Source organism: Lissotriton vulgaris, chromosome 3_1 (assembly GCF_964263255.1).
Source record: "Lissotriton vulgaris chromosome 3_1, aLisVul1.2, whole genome shotgun sequence".
NCBI classification, from domain to species: Eukaryota; Metazoa; Chordata; class Amphibia; order Caudata; family Salamandridae; genus Lissotriton; species Lissotriton vulgaris.
Window position 1 is genome coordinate 1826530369 of NC_141689.1, and position 12409 is coordinate 1826542777.

The 12409-nt window shown below is 43.1% G+C and overlaps 1 protein-coding gene across 3 annotated transcripts in view; it reads left to right on the forward strand.

Moving 5' to 3' along the window:
* Nucleotides 1-12409, forward strand: part of ARHGAP10 (Rho GTPase activating protein 10) — a 1108509-nt gene that overhangs the window by 56894 nt on the left and 1039206 nt on the right. The gene's annotated exons all lie outside the window — the stretch shown is intronic.

Consider the following 12409-nt stretch of genomic DNA (forward strand, 5'->3'; position numbering starts at 1 on the left):
TGCCAGTGATATTATTTTTTTACCTCTTAATGCCGTTTTTATATAGCGCAAAGTCAACCCAAAGGCTTTGGAACGCTACAGGATTCTGAGCGGAAGCCGGAACTCGAGCCTGGTTCCCGAGTTTCAAAATCTGCATCTCTGGTCGTAACGCCACATCCTGGGAAGAGGGTAAGTGGCAGGCAAAAGCAATTTGAAAGCTCGGCTCGTTATGGGCTCGAGGTTCAAATAGAACCTCAAGCTGAGCCTGAGCCAGGCTTCAGGCTCGAGCTTTCAGTGGCTCTCCCACCTCTAGCCTTGACGTGACAAATATTAATACATTCCAATACTTCTGTACTTTTAGAAAGTGAGGGGGTGAGGGGTGTCCTATGACAATTTTGATAAAATTAGCATAAACCGGTCATTTACAGTACAGCTACCAAAATAAATGAGCTAAAATGATTTCCAATGATGTGGACATGCAGTAAGGCACCTTGCAATTATCAACAAGTCGCAAACATTGATGTACTCGCACAAGATTTACAGTCATCGAATACTACTCGGAGGGATGAGAACCTGAAAAATTACACATCTCAGTCTCAGTTATGCCTCTTTTCTTACTGGTCTCACTGGTGAATTGCAAGTTGAAGGAATTTTCATTCAATGTACGCCCAAACTCTTCGGCCTGGACAGCATTTCCATCCCATATGCAGAAAATGTCATCAATGTACCTGGCCCAGAGGACGACGTGGTCATGGTGTCATGGTACTGTCAAATGTTTCTGACAACCTGCTCCTCCCACTAGCCGAGGTGAGACCAGTAAGAACAGGATTGAATTTTTAGATCTTAAATTGGAGACTATCTCAAAGAAGAACAAGTCATGACCCTGAGATTTATTGATCGGGGTTATAGCAAGGCCACTATTACTTCAGCCATTGAGAAGGTAGCAAAAGTGCAAAGAGAGGAGTTGTTTAACAGCAATACAAAAGAACAAAATCAAACCGATAATCAAATAATGTTTATAACAACATATCGCAATCCGGCATGGGAGGTACGAAGGGGTCTGAATACATTTTGGGAGATCTTGAAAACAACACTTTTAAGGAGAGACAAGATAACTTGCTTACAATGATCTTGCATACTGACCTCTCAGACAGCAGTTCAAGATCATAAAAACTCTGAATATATATATATATATATATATATATATATATATATATATATATATATATATATATATATATATATATATTATGTCCAAGAAATCCACGTACGATTTCCACAAGGTGAGGCGTCTTCCCACACCTCAGAAAGACGCAGACACGGTCCAAATATGTGCAAATCAGTTTATTTCGAGCAAGCACATCGCATGACGTTTCGGCTCCGGGGAGCCTTGTTCACATGATATATAAAATCAAATGCCTCCACATGAGTGATGAAATAACTGCTACAGCATCAAAAATGTAACAGCACATTCCCAATAGGCGCACCCAGTCTAAATAATTCATATCCGTTTCAAATACACACCAGGCCACCTTAACTCCGTTCAGGCAGCAGTCATGAACCTCCCTCACAGTACTCCCAAATTCTGATTAGCGATTTACATACCATAAACTAACTAAAATATATAGTGCTCGCTGTGTCATTCTGTTACCAAGGGGTAAATAGTTTCAGCGCAGAAGGTGTAATTACTCTATCTGGCACTGGCAAGTTGCCATGAATTGGAAAGCAGCCTGCAGGCTCAAACTTAATACACGGAAGCGGCAGGTAGTAAAATGAGCAGAGTGTGAAAGCGAATCACTGCTCAAGGGGGGAAATGGGAGAAAGGAACCCAGAAGCGACATGGGACATGCTATTGGCTTCGATCACTGGCGAAAGACAAGGGGTACAGGAGGCCTACACCTCCCATGTTCACTATGTGCTCCAAAACATTAAAAATGCTAATAAAATGGGAATATTATATGCAGTTAGTAAAAATATAGAGCGTTTTGCCCTCTTTGCACTTTTAACAGAGAATTGGACATTTTGTGGCGATTCACAAAGACGTGCAAGTGTACATAAAAGAGCACTCGTGTACTTCCCATACTCCTAAATGCTTTTGTGAATCGTCCCCTTTGTCCTTGTTTGGTGTGGCCAGAGTTAGTGTTCCCAGTCCACGAGTGGTTCTGCTGATCTCCTGAATCTGCAAACCATTCAGCTGGTATTTCAAGTCGGTCACTACAACTGCATCTCAGGGCCCTCCCTCAATGTAGCTGAGATTTCACTGCTACCACTGTGGCTGCAGTAAGGGACCTGCACACAGTACATCTGGGATTCTGTGACCAGCACTCCTGCTCCATTCCAAAATCTGCACAGAATGCAGGTTGGACCCACATGGAATGTAGGTTGGACCCACATGGAATGTAGGTTGGCGTTTCTATCCCGCTAGCGCTGCAGCCCCGCCAGATAACAGTGGTGCGGAAGGCTCAGGAAAACTGACACTTCCAGCGAGGTTCTTCTCACAGCTTCAGGCACATAGATTTTGGATTGATCTTTCCTGTTTAGGCAACCTGAATGTGGATGGTTCTTAAAAAATAAAACCTATAGGCACAGACCTTGAAATACAAAGGGAAGGCTTGGCCGTTAGTGATGTCATTTCTTCCTGTTGTGCACTATTGATTACCTGATAGCTGTTTAGGTCCTGCAATAGCCAAGAATTTTTGATTTTTACCAGCATTATATATATAATACATAAACTTATATGGCCAGCCCTCTTCATCTATTGGGCTGTTGTTAATTACATTTTTCTTCCGCCCACTACAGCATAGATCAGTGGGTCAGCCCACTTCAGCCACTGGCTAACTTCATGTGAGTGACGGCATTCTGCTCTTTCACATATAGCACATTACAACAAAGTACTTATCGTCGGTGTAAGAAACCACTACCACAGTGTGTGAGTTTTGAGACCAAAAAATGTTTTGTTGTTAACCATTGTTTTTGTCTTTTTATATATTGGCGAGGGCTTGGTAGCTGATCAAAAAATAACATTTTACAAACCCCATAACAAAACAAGCATTCACAGACCAGCCACTTCCAGATCTATTGCCTTTGCCTAAAATTGTATTTTTCCGTCAAGTTGTTATAGTTGAGTTTATGAAAATGGAGCAGCTTGTATTGCCATTTGACAGTTACTGTGCATCTACAACCCTTGGCCAACCTACAATTGGGAATGAAAAGTTTTCCTGGACTTTGAACATTTGTAGTTTAATCCCATCCACACCCAAAATCTGCAAGGTGATGATAACTGCAGACACAAACCTGGAGTTGTGTATGAACCGTGCTCGCTGACTCATTTGTGTCTGCTGACATTACAGCAGGATACCCGTGTAATGCAGCCACACCTGGTCCCACAACCGTGTCATTATTAAAGCGGTTTGGAATGACTGGGAAAACGTCATTACCACAACATGCAGTGTAGCCAGGAAACTCAAAATTTAGCTCCGTTTCGACACAGTCGATTAATTACTTGATCCCTGGATTTCGACGTCTGAGCCCAGGGTTGGTGATTGTATGTGTTTTTCGTTCTCCTAGAAGTGATTGGATGCATTAGTCATTTAGACATTTGCAGGCAGTCTCGTTTCAAAATAGTGTTTAATTCTTTCCTTTGACGGTTTTTTTCTGCATCTGCTTGTGCTTCACGTTTATTTTGTTGCACTTTGTTTGCCGTTGTTCTGTCCCCTACATTATTCAGGTTTTCTGACATCCGTCCACTCTTGTTTTTTTTTATCGTGCTGATGATTACTGGTACCCTCATTTATTATTCGACCATATGTTAATTACATCAACGGCCGTTGTGTGTCCCATCTTCAGGAATCCATGCCACCTTTCCTGGGTCACTTGCATCGTTTATTTTTAGCGGTCACTCCACACGTTTCTTTTATTTTTCCACTCCACATTCAAAGATTGATCTCCGTTTGTTTAGTTCTTACAGTAACGCCTCTTGATGCTTTGCTTGCATGTGCCGGTGCCTATTTAAGGCAACATGGCCATTAGTGAAACAGTACATTTAGTTGAATTGGGCAACAGCACATTATTCAATAGATGCAAGTTTGTGGGCATTGCCATTGTGAAATGTATTTCCATTGTATAAACATAAACGAAAAGAACATGCTTTACACCTGGCTGGTTAAGAGTTCATCAAACTAGTATATGAACACCATCTCCATAAGAACAGTTGAACATCACTCGGAAAGTCACTCCCTTTATTTTACTTCCTCCTGTAAACTTAGCAGATTCACAGCTACCCTCTGTGGTCTAGATGTCCTAAATGTGACTTCCCAGTTCTAATTTAGCTGTTGGTGTTGAGAAACTGCATGAAAAAATAGAATGGCTGCCTCCCCAGCAGCCTGTTAACTAGAGCTTACACGGAGGCCTGTGTGCACCACAGCAGGCAATCTTTTGCTTTGGGCATGCTAGGGTTACCACTTACATCCTCAGACCTTTTTTTCCCCATAATCTATATATGATCATACTTGAAATCTAAAGTCATGATGCTGAGGTGTACAAGTGGTTTATTACTCAAATTGGGCTGTTTGCACCCAACACTGCAGGCTCTGAAGGATCTTCAGCCATGATCAAATTAACCTTCAAAGTCATCTACCGATGCCACTGTTTAGTGAGAGCTCATATATAGTTATCCCGATCTCATGATCCAGACACCCTCCTCCCCTTCCCTTTTACATAATTTATTTTGTATTAGTTACTGTGTCTGTGCAGAGAATGGTCCTACCTCCGGTATCTATTCTTTAATCCTGATCTTTAATTCCTTTGACTATTCTGCTGTACTACAGAAAGTGTGCCTTAAAACCCAATTACAAATAAATGAACACGTGTTTCAAGTAACCACCTTGTGAATCAAACTCCAGGATGCCTGTGACATGTTTAATGCAAGAACCTCATTTGTAGCAGACCTCACTCACTGGCTAAGGTATCCCCCTCCCTGCTGTAATATCTCCTTTCGCTTGTATTCCACCACACCAACGTCCTAAAAAGGTTGAAACAGGACAATGCCAAGATGCCACACTTCTTCCCCTTTTACGTTTTCAAACTAATCGCATAACATCAGAACCATAATGACACATTTTATTAAACAGAATAAAACGACCACTGTCCAAATGTAGGAATACAAGAGGTACAGAAGGTGTTATTTGATGTACTGAAAAACTAAATAGGGTATTAGACCCATAGTTTCCTATTACAAGGTATCTGCAGTCTTCTGGCACTTCCCAGGTGCCCCTACATTGACCAGTCCTGAGGAGACCCGACATCCCAACACGGGTTGAAACGTCGTCGACAACTGTAGAGGCAGACCTTCTGCAATAGTTGCTTATACTTCCAACTACTGTATTTTCTACCGTTGATAATTAATTAGGCCGCCTCTTTTTGTAACTAATGTAAACTAGAAACCTCCTTTTTTTAATACACTATTACATTGCACTTTAGTAGTATAGGTTCTCTCTCTTACTCACTTGGGACACACTCTCACGATGTTACTATGTATATGTACTTAATGCTGTTGATACTGTATAAAATGTAAAATTTATGTTTGAAAACTTGCATAAAATATACAAATTGAAGACCATATTCTCCACGTGTGTATGTAGCTTCCTTCTTATACATCCCACATACCACCCTAAGATTGCCATTGTGCTTAAACCATATTGTAATAATTATATAATTAGCCACAGGAGCCATTGTTGTTTTCTTAAAACGTTATACCCAGGCTCCATTTGAGTTGGGTTCCCTTGCTTTCCTTCCCATTATATGTCCTTTCCGCCCACACCTGAAACACAAACCCATACATTTCACCTCACTCTCTTTGATATTACTCCCTTTTCACCCTCACCTGCATTTATATGCGTCTTTATATTCAAATCTTTTGTATTTCTGACACACACTCCATCCTGAGTTTGGCTTTCTTGGCAGTTAACAAAACTTCAGATAATGAAGGTTGGTCTTTGAGTCCGAGTTCTCCTCTTTGCATTCTATCCTTGTGCAGTTCAAAAGAATTTCATCTCTTATTTGTTCCTCACACAGAGCACTAAATGTACAATTCAAAATGAACTTTCTCAGACTTATAACACATTCTTCCACACTCTCGTTCTGTATGCGCACTCTTTTGACAAAGTGATATTGTTACAAAATTTGCTCACCTGTAGCAAATAATGTAAGACAAGTGCTTTTTCATGCAAATCTCAAGCTCATTTGACTCCATAGCTTCCCCTTATTTTAACTCCAGTAAATCTTCTAAATGTCTGTCCATCCCCCCAAAGCAATGCACCAAGAGCACTATTTTCTTTCCTTTCGTCATATTGGCAAACACATGTACATTATTTTTTTTAAGTGCTTTTAATTTTGCCCACTTTCCTGGAGGTTCTGCTGGATTTACTAGAAAGAAAAATGGTGGTGATAGACTCCCTATCTTGTTCTAAATCATGTAGCTCATGATGTCACTACTTGCTGCTGATAGTACTCCAACATCTTTTGCAGTAAGATTGGTATCGGTTCGAAATAAATATTCTGATCTGTAAAAACTATTTTATAAGGATGTGCTTAGTATTATTTATGGAAGCTTATAGTGTCTCACCAATCACCTAGCTAGTATTTGAAATGAGAAGCCAATGCTGTCACTGATGAGTACTTTTATAAATATATTCAGTACCTTCATTGTTCAACACAGGTACGCCTATCACCATACTAAGAAGCAAAGCAGTGCAGTGTGCCTATTCCTGCTGTGACAGGATTGAAGCCCTGATGTGTACCTATCATCGCTGTAACAGGCAAGGGAACTTGCATTATGAAGACCAATTTGGGCAGTGTAGAGGAGGAAATACACTGAACCCTATGAAACATGTCTTTCAATAGAGCAGTCTCTAAAGGTTTATGACTTTATTCCCAATTCTCCAAAGTGGTTTCTGTAGAAGTTGGCCTGGCATATGCTGCCCCTATTCTAGTGGGCACCTTGCACCAGTCCAAACGACCCTCAGTGATGGTAGGTTTAAAGACAACCTATATAGAAGGTTATCCTAGTGGGTAGCTGTGGAGAGCAGCCTTCAGGCTAAGTCTTGAAGGAATGTAAAGCAGCTTGTTTTACCAGTCTATAATCTCATGAATGACCAAATGAAAGGAGAACCACACCAGGTATATATATATATGTGATCAAGGCCGTTTTGTGACGGCCGAAACGCGTCATGCCGATGGCGAGGGAAAAATAAAGCCACCTTTTTTAATCAAACTCTTGGTGTTTTGGAGATCTGTTCCTGATGGTGATGTGAGGAGTCGCATTGCAGGACTTTGTTTATATATATATATATATATATATATTTATTCTAAATACATCCGTCTAGTCTCTTTATAAGGCTAGAGGCAAAAGTACATTCAGTAAACTTATTTAGCACACAGTAAATTAGCACAATATACGTTGAGCCCTAGGGGCGTACCAAACCATATATTAAGAAAGTGGTATAAGAATCACGACTGACATAGATACAAGGCCTAGAGTCTTTAGAACCACTGGGGACACCAGGAACCACCCAAGGTAGTGACACAGGGGACCCACGGGGGACACGTGCAGTGTCTAAACTCAGCCACGAATAACCATTAACTTCTATGGGGAAAGTCGTGGTTGGAATGTTAAAGATAAAGGACACTTAGAAGAGGACTTGTAGCAAACCCCTTTATAACTAGGCAGTTCTAGAGTCAATATCCACGGGAGCACTGGAGTACTTGAGTTACCCCACCTAGGGAAGCCGGGTGCATAGGTGTCTTTTGGTGTCGGGTTTCGTTGTCGATTTCAATGGCGATCTGCTGTAAAGTGCTGCTGGCGACCAAGTCGAAAGTGTCCGGGTGGATCCAAGCCTGGATCAAGGATGAGCAGAACCTGAAATCAGAGGGGACTGAGTCTGGGTCACTAACCTGTGACCAGAAAGGCGATGAGTGGATGCCCACCGATGTCGGGTGCTTGCAGGTGAAGAAGGTGAAGCTGGACTCTCCAGCCACGAGGACCAGGAGGCGTCGATGATGACCATATGCTGGATTCGAGCTGTTCCACGAAGGATGTTGAGTGCTGCGGTGTCGGTTTCTGGATTGGACCCAACAAGCCTTGGCAACAGCAACCCACGTAGAAAGAAAACATTGGCTTCGGTGCAAACCAGCAAGGTCTGAGGGACTCACCACTTGGTGGAGAGTCAGGGGCACATCTGAAGCAACCAAGAAAGCCCAAAGGAAAGAAGAGTTACCTTCGTAAGGACCCACCAGTCAACGGACCAGGGATCGCGAAGGAGCCTCGAGTGGAAATGCTAGAAGCGGGCCCACGGAACACTCGTGGAGTGTAGGCCCACAATCTTTGGTGCAGATGGTACTCGGGGCTTGGACTACAAGTAGCCCAACGCACAACTTCGGGAAAGCTCGGGAAGTTGATGCACTTGCAAATGGGCACGGTTTCCAGGAGTTCCGGTTCCTCGTCACTCGTGAGGGCTGCGGGTCTCCCCTTTGCTGGGATCCCATGTCAGCCTCTGAGAAGTCTGAAAGTCTGTGTCCTGAGTCGCAAATACTTCAGAGTCCGGCGGGAGCTTCGGAAATGTAGACTGGCAAGATGCTTCTTTGGTGTCTGTTTGAACAGGGGAGTCACTCCTTGACCCCAAGGGAGATTCTTCCATCATCTAGTCGTGTAGAATGTTGAAGTTCCACTATATATGTTGCAGAGTTTCGTCCAGGTGTAATCTGAAGTCCTAAGGACTGGGGTCCCATACTTATACTAAGATGGTGGTTGGACATACTTTGGGGACCCATCTATGGGAGGGTCTGGGAAGAGGGCTGGTTACACCCATTCCCTTTGTCCAGTTTTGCGCCAGAGCTGTTTGAACTGAGGTATGCCCAGAGACACCAAGTGTGCCCCCAGCACTGTCTGAAAAGCATTCTCTGAATGCACCCACCCAGCCCCAATACACTAAAGCCAGTCTGGGAGGTGGTTACATCTCCCTGTGACAGTAAACATATTGCCCAGGCCTCCCCTGCCGGCGTTTCGCCAGTAGCAGGAGGTCAGACCCGTGTCTGTGGCATCCTGTGATGCCAGGGCTCTTTTAAACTATTACCGGTCAGACCAGTGTGTACACGTCTCTCCCTCTAGAAGGGTGGAATTCTACCCCCGCTGCCAGGACTGGCGAGGGGTGGGGGGGTGGTGGGGGGGGGGGATAGGATTCCAAAGTGTTTGACACCAAACATAACATGTTTCCAAGCAGCCATTCCAATGTTAGCATTTACTGCGAGGTTCTAATGCACTTAAGAGTATATGGTCTGGCTGCATCACAGAACAACCTCAGAGAATAGATTCTGAAAGCTGCAGAGGGGTCCTGCTCATTCATGGGCACCCTCTCACACAAAACCAAGCACTCCAGCTTCAGGATTTATAAGGCCTGCCATAGGAGTGACTTATAGGTTTATATGTGTCAGTGATTAAAGGTAGATATACGTAGCCTATATCTTAGTAAGGGGTGCATGCACCACCGTACCCAGGCTGCAGTAGCAGACCTGTGATGACATTTTGGAAGGCTTCCCAGGGGGTGGCATAATACATACTTCAGCCCCTTGTAGGCCTCTGGGGTACCTATGCCCTTAGTACCTAAGGTACCATATACTAGGGACTCACAAGGGTACCCCAGTAACCAATCTGGAGTGTACCTAAGGTACATGTAATAATTTTAGAGAGGAAGCAGCTAGGCTGGGTTCCTGATTAGCAGGGCCCCAGACAGACTAAAGTCGAAAAATAGTGAAACACCAGCAAAAAGTGGGGGTAACCATAGTAAGCAGATCCTCCTCTCCTGCAGTTTCCACTTAAGTTTCTCGAGCAGCGCAATAGTGCTTGTTTTGTGCATGTATACAGTTGCCTTTTTTGTCAAAATGGCTGCTAATAACATGGTGAAAAGACATCTCTTTCTATGGGTAATTGTAGTTATCTACTCTGTCATCGAACGCTTTGGTCTTCAGTCTCCCACCTTTCAGAAATTGACTCCACCTTCTGCGATACCATCTTTCACCAAGTCATCCATGTGAACTCTTCACATGACTTTGGGTCGTCTAGTGCAGGTCCTCAACACAGATGTTTCTCACCATACCATCTCTATGTATCTTAAAGAATCCTCGTTGGTGCTGATACAAATTCCTTGCCTTGGCGGTGTTGTGCTCTGCTGATTTCGTCACCAGTGTGAAATACGCTCCAGGATGCTCGTAACCAGTTTCAAGGTAAGTGCTTCTTTACTCATAACAGACCTCACCCACCACGTAACACTTCCAGCTGCCCGCACTATAATCTCCCTTAGCCAGTTTTCCACTACACCACCATTCTAACAGGGCTGAAACATACTCTTACGAGTACACGGTCTGTGAGTGTCTGCCATTGCCATAATGGCTCTACCTACTTGCTATCTTCTATCTTTTTCTTGCATCCTGCCCTCACTTTCATCCATTGAAGTCCCTTCCTTGGAGTTAACTAAATTCAGAGCTTTCGCCCAGGTGTCAGACTTGAGCTCTGAATGCTGAAGCTAGACGGGCTCCAAAATAGAGAGACCGTATTCAGAAGTAGGTCATTCTGGCTAAACCATGTTGTGGCAGAGGTGTGTAACTTCCCACTTTTAGCTGGGCTTGCTTTCATTCAGGGGCTGAAGTTATTTCTATTTATATTTAGAGTTGGGCACTCTCCCCTTCAAGAGCTTGTCTCTTATTAGGTCTGGTATTAGCTAAGACCTTTTGATTGTACTAAAAGTATTTGTTTAATATACTTACTTATAGGGGCTTTCAGGGAGACCTCTAAATCCATTGGTCTGTTACTGCCTCATTTACATTTATCCTTCCCCACTGTAGCACATAGCATGGGGTAGTGGGTCAGCCCACTTTAGCCATTGCCTAACTTCACTGTCTGTGAGGGCATTCTGCCCTTAAACAAAAAGCACCTTCCCCAAAGAGCCAAGGACTACTATGGCAATGTGTGCTTTTGAGACCCCCAAAAATATTTTTGTTTTTGGCTAATGTTTTTTTTAATGAACGCCCTGCAGCTTTTCTAACAATTCTTTTTCCAAAAACATGACAAAATAAAACAGGCGCTGGCAAAGCCAACTCGTTTTTATTATGATCAGTGCAATAATCAAAGCTCAGTGAAACAGTATGGTTCAATTTTGTAGCGCAGAGGATTATTTATTTCGAGAACAGAACCAAGGCATTAACAGTGAGCATTACCCAATCACAGGAAATAAACACTGCATATTATCATAACTGAAAAATAAAAGGTACGCTAAAGAAAAGCAAGCAGCAGCGGGTAAGTACATTAATGGTCTTCCAATAACAGAACCCCACCATCAACGTCCCCAAAACAATTGTGGGCAGGAGGGACAGGGCACATGAGAGCGGCAAAGGGGGTGGGACTCTAGATGGGAACGGAGAGAGTGGGAAGAGGGGCCACAAACCATTGTAACAACCTCCAACCAGTGATTTGCGCAACTCCCTGACCCATCCAAGAACATGCATTCCTCCAAGCCCAGCTCTCAAGTCTGCACTCTGAGGCAAAGCCAAAAGGTTGATAGTAAACGCTATACCTATGCCAATGCTCGTTTAAAACGCTGATGCCTGCCTTTCGATTCCTTTCTTAAGTTAGCTTCAGGATGGCAACAGTGGACAAGAATTCCTCCCACCACTCTTTGGGCAGGCAAGACTTTTTTACATCTTTGATCATCCTTAATTAAATTTAAAGGTACTCGTATCCTTTCCCCAACACGTTATTGCGTTCTGAAAGTATACTACATGAAGCATAAGAGCACAAGAGGACAGCATTAGCTTAATGCAAAACATGACCAGGAAAACAGAAAAAGAAAGAACAGTGCCTTCTTAGCTAGATGAATCACCAACCCCACGCAAAACCACTCTTTGGCCATCGCAGTGACATTCTCTCAGTGCTTTCTTCTACATTTACCTCTAATGTATATCTATCCTTATGCACATTTATACCTCTAGCAAGGTGCGCCTCTGCTCTTGCTTGTATGATAGAATAGCAAAGAGGAGACCCAAGTCCTTGCCAGACTGCTCCACACTCTCCTTCTGTGCTAAATGAACTGTAATTTTCCTATGTGCCACACTGTATGCTGTTTTCTGATGTTACGTTGTGAAATATTCTTATACTCTAGTATCTTAAAATGACAGATGTTGCATTATACCTTTACATTATAGAAGAGAGGTATAGATGCACCATCTGGCTCTGGGGGTAAATCATGTTCTGTCAATGGACAAATCGACACAGAATACTACAGCAGTGGGTTTTAAATCTAAAATGTATAATTATGTTCTCTGTACAATATACTGTCACAACCAGTGGCGGCTGACTCTTTAGGGTATCCTCATCACCGTTTTT